We start from the raw sequence: 7,368 nt of genomic DNA on the forward strand, positions 1-7,368 counted from the left end.
TTCCCTCCCAAACCACTGTGATTATTACTGAAAATACATCAGTATTAATTAAAATGCATCAGTTGGACTTGATGATCTTAAAGGTCTTTTACAACCTTAACAATTCTTTGGTTCTTTAAAAGGCAAATGACTTTCAATTCAAAACACACTTTAAACCTTGAAATCTGTGGATGGAAGATTGAGTGAGATTTCACTAAAAACCATTAATTTTTACCATAAGAAGTGTTTTATTAGACTATTTTAGCAATGGCTGTTGGTAATTTTGGAGAAAACAAAAAGAGGAGGGTAGTGATGTCAACCAGGAATGGGAAAAACAAGCAGAAAATCCTGAAGACCTGACAACTCCAGTATTTCTGTCATCCATAGTTCTTATCTCTCAATTCACAATTTGTGTGTTCAAGCTAATAGTGGGCAGCAAGTAATATTTAACATAAATAATCAGGAAGAATTCTGATTTTTCTGCATTCTTTGGGAAGAAATTATTGTACCAGACACTGGGATTTATTTTTAGCTAGTAAAGCCTGTTTGGGTGTATTGTGGAAAAATGGGGTTGCAGTGGTAAGGAAAACATCCTGATGAAAAATCACTGGGCTTGGTGAACTGAAATGTTTTCTTACTCCTAGAAAAGGTTGTTCTGAGGGTGACTTGAGCATCTTGAGTGTGGTGCTGGGAGGTTTCCCAGGTAATTCTTGTCATCCACATCCAAAATTCGTGTTTGGGTTGCTTGTCCAGAGCCCTCTGACAGACCTGATGTTGGAAGTGGGGAAGGAAAACTTCCAAGGGATCTGGGGAGGCATCCACTGCTGCAAACAACATCCTACAGAGCATCCAAAGTCCTTTTGGCTCCCAGTGGAGGGGGAAAAGAGCCAAAATAAACTTCCAGGGGAGTTTTCTGGGAGCTGGATGTTTGCAATCCCACAGTCCTTCTGAACAAACACACCAAAGGTCAGTTTAAAAGGAGGCTCCTGGATTTAGGGGTGGTTTCATGGAAATCACTGGGGATTTTGGGCACCATCCTGCAGGGCCCTGATTTCCATGTGATTTTTTCTCCCTGCATAACAATTTTTGCAGTGTAACATTTGTGGGTTTCATCAGACCCAACATCCCCAGCCCTGGGGTCACAGCCTGGCTCTCAGGGCAGGTTAGAGCTGGCAGAGCTGCTTCCAAAACCAGATTTGAAAATTTGCTTCAGAGCTGTGTGACTGGGGGTAGGATCAGAATTCTAGAATCAGAATTTTTAAGGTTGGAAAGGCTTCCAAGGCCATTGAGTCCAACCATTCCCCCAGCACTGCCAAGGCCACCACTGAGCCATGTCCCAAGTGCCACATCCACATGGCTTTTGAACACGTCAAGGGATGGTGACTCTACCACTTCCTCTGGAAGCCTATTCCAGTGCCTGACCACCCTTACAGTGAAGAAATTTTCTCCAATATCCAATCCAAACCTCCCCTGGCACAGCTTGTGGCCATTTCCCCTTGTCCTGTCCCTGTTCCCTGGAGCAGAGCCCCATCCCCATGCCTGTCCCCTCCTGGCAGGAGCTGTGCAGAGCCACAAGGGCCCCCTGAGCCTCCTTTGCTCCAGGCTGAGCCCCTGCCCAGCTCCCTCAGCTGCTCCTCCCAGGACTCATTCCCTGGTGATTTTAGGTCCATGGCCCTAAAACAAACCCCAAACGGGCTCTTGGGACCACGGCAGTGAATATTCCAGCTGATCATCTCCCATGAGGCTGCTGGTACATTTCTACCATCAAAGATGGGTTTTGCTCTATTACACAGCTCCAGGCAGAGCTACAAATGCATCCTCCATCACCTGGAGCCTTCCAGGGAGCTGTGCTGAGCTGGCCAGGAACGGGGAGCACTCACCCAGCAACAGCAGGACAGGCAGAAGTATAAATCCTAATTTGAGTGGAAATGAAATGCCAGACCAAGAAACAGAAAATGTGTAGTGGATTTTCAATTGAAAACAGGTAAATCTCTACTACCTGGTTTTGAATTTTTTGTGTTTTTTTTTTTTTGTTTGCTTGTTTTCAATTTTTTTTTAACAACGTTGCTAAATAATTCAATAGAATTTCACTGAAGTCTTCAGAAATGTTTGTTTGTCCTGAATTTGCCACCTTTCTGCTGGAAAACCAGGAACTTGGAAACTGTGCCAAGGAATCTGGTTGATAGTTGCTTTTTCTTTTTGGCTGTGCTGGGAATCCCAGTGATTGGGTTTGATGTCTGGACTTGGTGATCTTAGAGGTCTTTTCCAAGCCAATTAATTCTGTGGAATGGGAGAGTCAGGATGGGTCCATCAATTTTGGATTCTCAGGGTGGAGCTGGCAAGGGAGAATCTGTATTTGGATAAGATTTCCCCTCTCAGAGGTCCTCTGGCTATGAGATGCACCTCAGCTTCCTTCCAAAAAAAAATAATTGTGCTGGTCATGGAGCGACCTGGTGGTCCTGGCTGGACAATCCAGGGAGGAGATCAATTCAGGAGATAATCCAGGGCTGAGAGCTGCCTGTGAGGAAATTGGGTGCCTCAAGGAGCTCTCTGACAGAGAACAGCAGATCTGGCTTCTCCCTCTGCTTGTTGTACTAAACGTGCTCAGCTGAATGCTGCCAAACAAATTTGATAGTAAACAATTTACTTAAAGGCAGACAAAACACAAATACCAACCCAGGCTGTGAAAAGAGCCACTTGATCCTGACTCAATTGGACACAAATGGCAGGGAAAATTTGCAGGAATGGTTTCAAGCCATGTGTTGCCAGGGAACAGCCTGGTCTCCAAATCACATTATCGTTATCTTGGGGTAATAGCAGTGAGGAGCAATTGAGGGGAGCCATGCAGGGACACGGCTGCTGCTCCCATTTGCTGGGCTCTGAGTCCAAAGCCACCCTTGGTGATGGAATGGGATGGGATGGAGGGACCTAAAGATCATCCTGGCTGATGTCAGGTACCTTCTGTTGGGAATAGCTCCATGAGAGCCATGAAACTTTTGTCATATATCTGGTTTCACACTCATAAATATAAATTCACCTGGTACAGCCTACCCAGGCCAATCCTTCTGAAGTTTTCTAAATTTTGGGGAGGAAACACCCATTGACAAGAGACCCTGTGTCCTTGCTCTGTGAGGGCAGGAAAGGAAACCTGGGGCAAAGCTGCTGCCTGCACCTCCAGCCTCATCCCTAAAATGTGAGACCCCCAGCAAGCAAGCTAAAGTGCAGATCCCACCTGCAGAAAACCCCTCAGGCCCTGGGCATCCTCTGCCCTCATGGAGCAACAAATCCTCCTGTAACAAACGAGTGTTTTAGGAGCCTGTAATCAATTCTGCTCGTTCTTCTGGGTAATGGAATTAAACTGCTCGTGATTCACTCTTTCAAGTGAACCACTGTGATTCCAGGGGCTGATAACTCTCAGGCTGTTTCCAGAGCAGAGGAAGGATGTCTGCAGGCTGGGATGTTGCCATCCCTGGCCTCTGTGGGCTCAGCTATGATCCCAGGATCACGCTGGGGCCACGTCCTGGCTTGCTGTTAGCAGCAGCATTGATCTGCTTTGCTCCTTTGCTGAGGTGCTGGGTGGGCACAGATGGATTCAGAGAGTGGAATTCATCATCTCTAACTTTAAGCTCTGAGCCCAGCCCTGAATGATCCCATTTTGCAGCCAACAGAGGAAAAGCAGGTGTGTTCTGTGCATGATTCCTGTTTATCCTGACAGCTTTTTAGCAACTGCTGGTGCAGAGATTCCCTTTGAAACTCCTTTTTGATGGATTCACCTGCCCCAGTGAGTTCTGCCCAGGGTGTTTCATCATTAGCCTTGGCGTGGAGAGGTTTCTTTTGGGAACTCTACTCTTGCAACCCTGAAAATCACATTTCACACACAGGGAATGATGCTCCAGCCCTTCCCAGCTGGGTCCCACCAAAGCCAACACAGACTAAAACAGGCCAAGGAGTGGAGCCTGAACACAGACCTGCTCCATCCTCTCCCTTTTAGATATTTTCCCAAATTTCAAAGACAAGAGAGGCCTCTGAAGGGCTTTCCCATGGATCTTGCCCCCCAGCAGCATCCCCTGGCTCCCTCAGGGACCCCCAGCACCCTTCAGAGGCTGCACAGGGCTTTCACCCCCTCTAAACCTTGTTCTACATTTGAAAATAATCCAAGTTGCAGTCTCAGGATTCTTTGCACTCCTTGTCTTGTTGATCTTTAAGGATTTCTTCTCTTTAAACTGTGAAAATACCCTCCAAGCTCTAAGCAAGCAGAGGAGGGAAAACCAGGGCACATTCCCTCTAAGGGTGGGTCTGGAGCACAAGTCCTGTGAGGAGCAGTGAGGGAGCTGGGAAGGGTCTGGAGCACCAGGAGAGGCTCAGGGAGCTGGGCAGGGGCTCAGCCTGGAGCAAAGGAGGCTCAGGGGGCCCTTGTGGCTCTGCACAGCTCCTGACAGGAGGGGACAGCCAGGGGAGTCGGGCTCTGCTCCAGGGAACAGGGACAGGACAAGGGGAAATGGCCACAAGCTGTGCCAGGGGAGGTTTGGATTGGATATTGGGGAAAATTTCTTCACTGTAAGGGTGGTCAGGCACTGGAATAGGCTTCCAGAGGAAGTAGTGGAGTCACCATCCCTTGAAGTATTCAAAACCCATGTGGATGTGGCACTTGGGGACATTGGTCAGTGGTGTCCTTGCCAGTGCTGGGTTAATGGTTGGACTTGATTGTCTTAGAGGTCATTTCCAACCTTTAATATTCTTTGATTCTTCTGGTTTATAGTCTGCATTTCACTTTTTTTGGCATGCATTCAGAAATAGCAATGAAAAACTTATTTGAGAAGGCTTAATGAGAACATGGGGTGTAAATAACAGGGAATTATCAATAAAATATCATCATAACATACTTCAAAAACCCAAAAGTGCTTAATCTTACCCAGCTGATGTAGATTGTGTTTCAAAGGGAGAGGACTCCAATGTGGGTGGAACTGGGGCTGTGTCCTTCCACATCCTGGCACAAATCCCAATTACCTGAACCTACAAATTCCATGGTGGCAAAGGCCATTAACAGAACTGCTGGCATCAGCTCCTGTGTGTGCAAACCCTGCTCAGACACCCTCAGAAAAAGTGATTTTCTGCACAGCCAGGCAGTGATCACGCTGGTAAATAAGCTGGAACCTGCCCTTCTTGCCCCAGAAATAGGAGAAGAATTCCAGCCAGCTCCCACAGCAGCTCAGCTCAGGCAGTTACAGCGTCGGGGTTGACTCCAGAGGGAGCTTATCTTCTTTTCCAAGGAAACAAAGAGAGCAGAGCCTGGGGAGGACCAAGATGCTTAGATGGCCTTTGCTAAGCCCTTTTCTGTGTGGCTGGTTGGGTCTCAGTGGTTTGAAGCTCCTCAGGAGCATTTCCCAGCCCTCTGATCCAAAGGGAAGCGCGATCCCTCTGCCGAGGCCCACAGGAGAGTGAGGGAACTTGTCTGGTTCAAAGAGAGGATTTGAACACCCTCAGAGGATTGGGAAATGAGCTGGGAGTGTGGGGAGGAGCAGGGATGCAGCTCAGGGCTCCAAACCCTTGTGGTGCAGCAGTTCCTGTTCCTGAGCAGAGCCTGGGGCAATAGAACAAAGCCGGGCTGGCTGCAGGGCCCTGCATTTCACCTGAGTCATGCTGGCTCTTCTGCTGAAACCTGTGATCAGAAACCAAATGATAAATGTGGAAATAGTGTGTTACAGGTGCTGGGGTATTTTTTTTCTTTTTTTTTTTTTTTTTTTTCTCTTGCTTGGCTTAGTTAAATGCAGCTCTTGTGTCAGGAGGAGGAGGAGGAAAGCCAGTGAGTCACACCCCACCCTCTGACAGCTGCTTCCCCTCCTTATCTTCCCAGCAATTCACCATTTCCTAGGCACAAGAGGGGGACAATTTGTCCCTGCTGCCTTAAGGACCAGTGGAGTGAAGAGAAGGGTTTGTGGCTCCTTTAGATCCTGGCCATTTATTTGATTGCAATCCAGAAAATATGAGTCCCCCTGCTCGTGCTTGGGTGATGGAGCATTCACCCCATGCTCAGCTGAGCCTTCAGACTCAGTTTCCAGCTCATAAAATCCCAGAATAGCTCCAGCTGGAGGGGACCCGTGTTCCAAAAATCTGCCCCAGCATTTATTTGTTCACCAACTCCTGAACCCAAGCTGTGCTCTCTCTGCTGGGTTTGCCCCAAGAGTGCCCAGGAGGATGCAGGATGCTCAAACCACTTTTTGGGGTGGCACACCAATACGTTCCCCACAGAAACTTCAAAATATTTGGTCTTGGTCATGAGAGTTAGCACATTTCATGAATCCTGGGTGGGAATATGGAAACAGTGGGACATGCCAGCCCTGCAGCAGGAAGGTGCCTGCAGAGACCTGGGGTTTGGAGGGATGGATGGAAGCCCAGCTGGGATCAGGGGGTGGGAATGGTCACCAAGGAAGGTCAGTCCATGCCTGGGATCATTCTGTTGACTGCATCCCAACCCCAGGGGCCTCGGAATGGTGGTGGTGGCATTCCAGCAGTGCCAGGGAGCGACTGGCAGGATGTGCCAACAGCACCCTGTGGGAAAGGGAGCAGCTCTAGGAGTTTGAGGGGATGGGGAGTACTTGGAGAATGATGCTGGGAGCTGCTGTGAAGGGCACAAAGCATCCCAGGGCACAAATCTGCCCCATCCATCCCCATTCCTTTTCTGTTCACCCTGGGCTCCCCACAGCCCTCCCCACAGTGAGGGACAGCAGGAGGCACCTTCAGCAGCTTGGGGCTGAATCCCCAGCTCCTCCTCAGCCCTGAATCCCCCCCATAACCCCAACCCACACCTCAGCCTGCAGAACCCCAATACCCCCAGCCTGAGGGGTCTCCCTGTACCCTCCCCTCATGCCTCAGCCCAGGGATTCCCACTGTGCCCCTAGGCTGGGGAGCTCCCCCTGTACCCCATCACACACCTCAGCCTCGGGGCTGCCCCACACCCTCAGCCCCAGTGATGCCTCCATGCCCCCAGCACACCTCAGTCCGTGGGATTCTCTCCTGGAACCTCTGGACCAGGTTTGAGCCCAGGGGTCCCTCTGGATGCTCCCATAGCCCCAGCCCAGGGCATTCCCCACTGCTCATGCACCTCATCCTGGAGGATCCCATATCTTGGAGATCTCTTGGGATACTCCCACAGAAAAGAGATCCCCCCCATGCCCTCAGCCCGGGGACCCCCCTGCCCTCCCAGCCTGGCTCTCAGCTCGGGGAGATCCCCGGTGATCCAGGAGCACCCCCGTACCCTCAGCGCACCCCTCAGCCGAGGAATCCCCCCCATACCCTCAGCCCCGAGATCCCCTCGGATCCCCCGCACTCCCAGCCCGGGGATCCCCCCGGATCCCCTCGGTACCCCCGGCCCACGCCTCAGCCCAGGGA

Source organism: Ammospiza nelsoni, chromosome 6 (assembly GCF_027579445.1).
Source record: "Ammospiza nelsoni isolate bAmmNel1 chromosome 6, bAmmNel1.pri, whole genome shotgun sequence".
NCBI lineage: Eukaryota > Metazoa > Chordata > Aves > Passeriformes > Passerellidae > Ammospiza > Ammospiza nelsoni.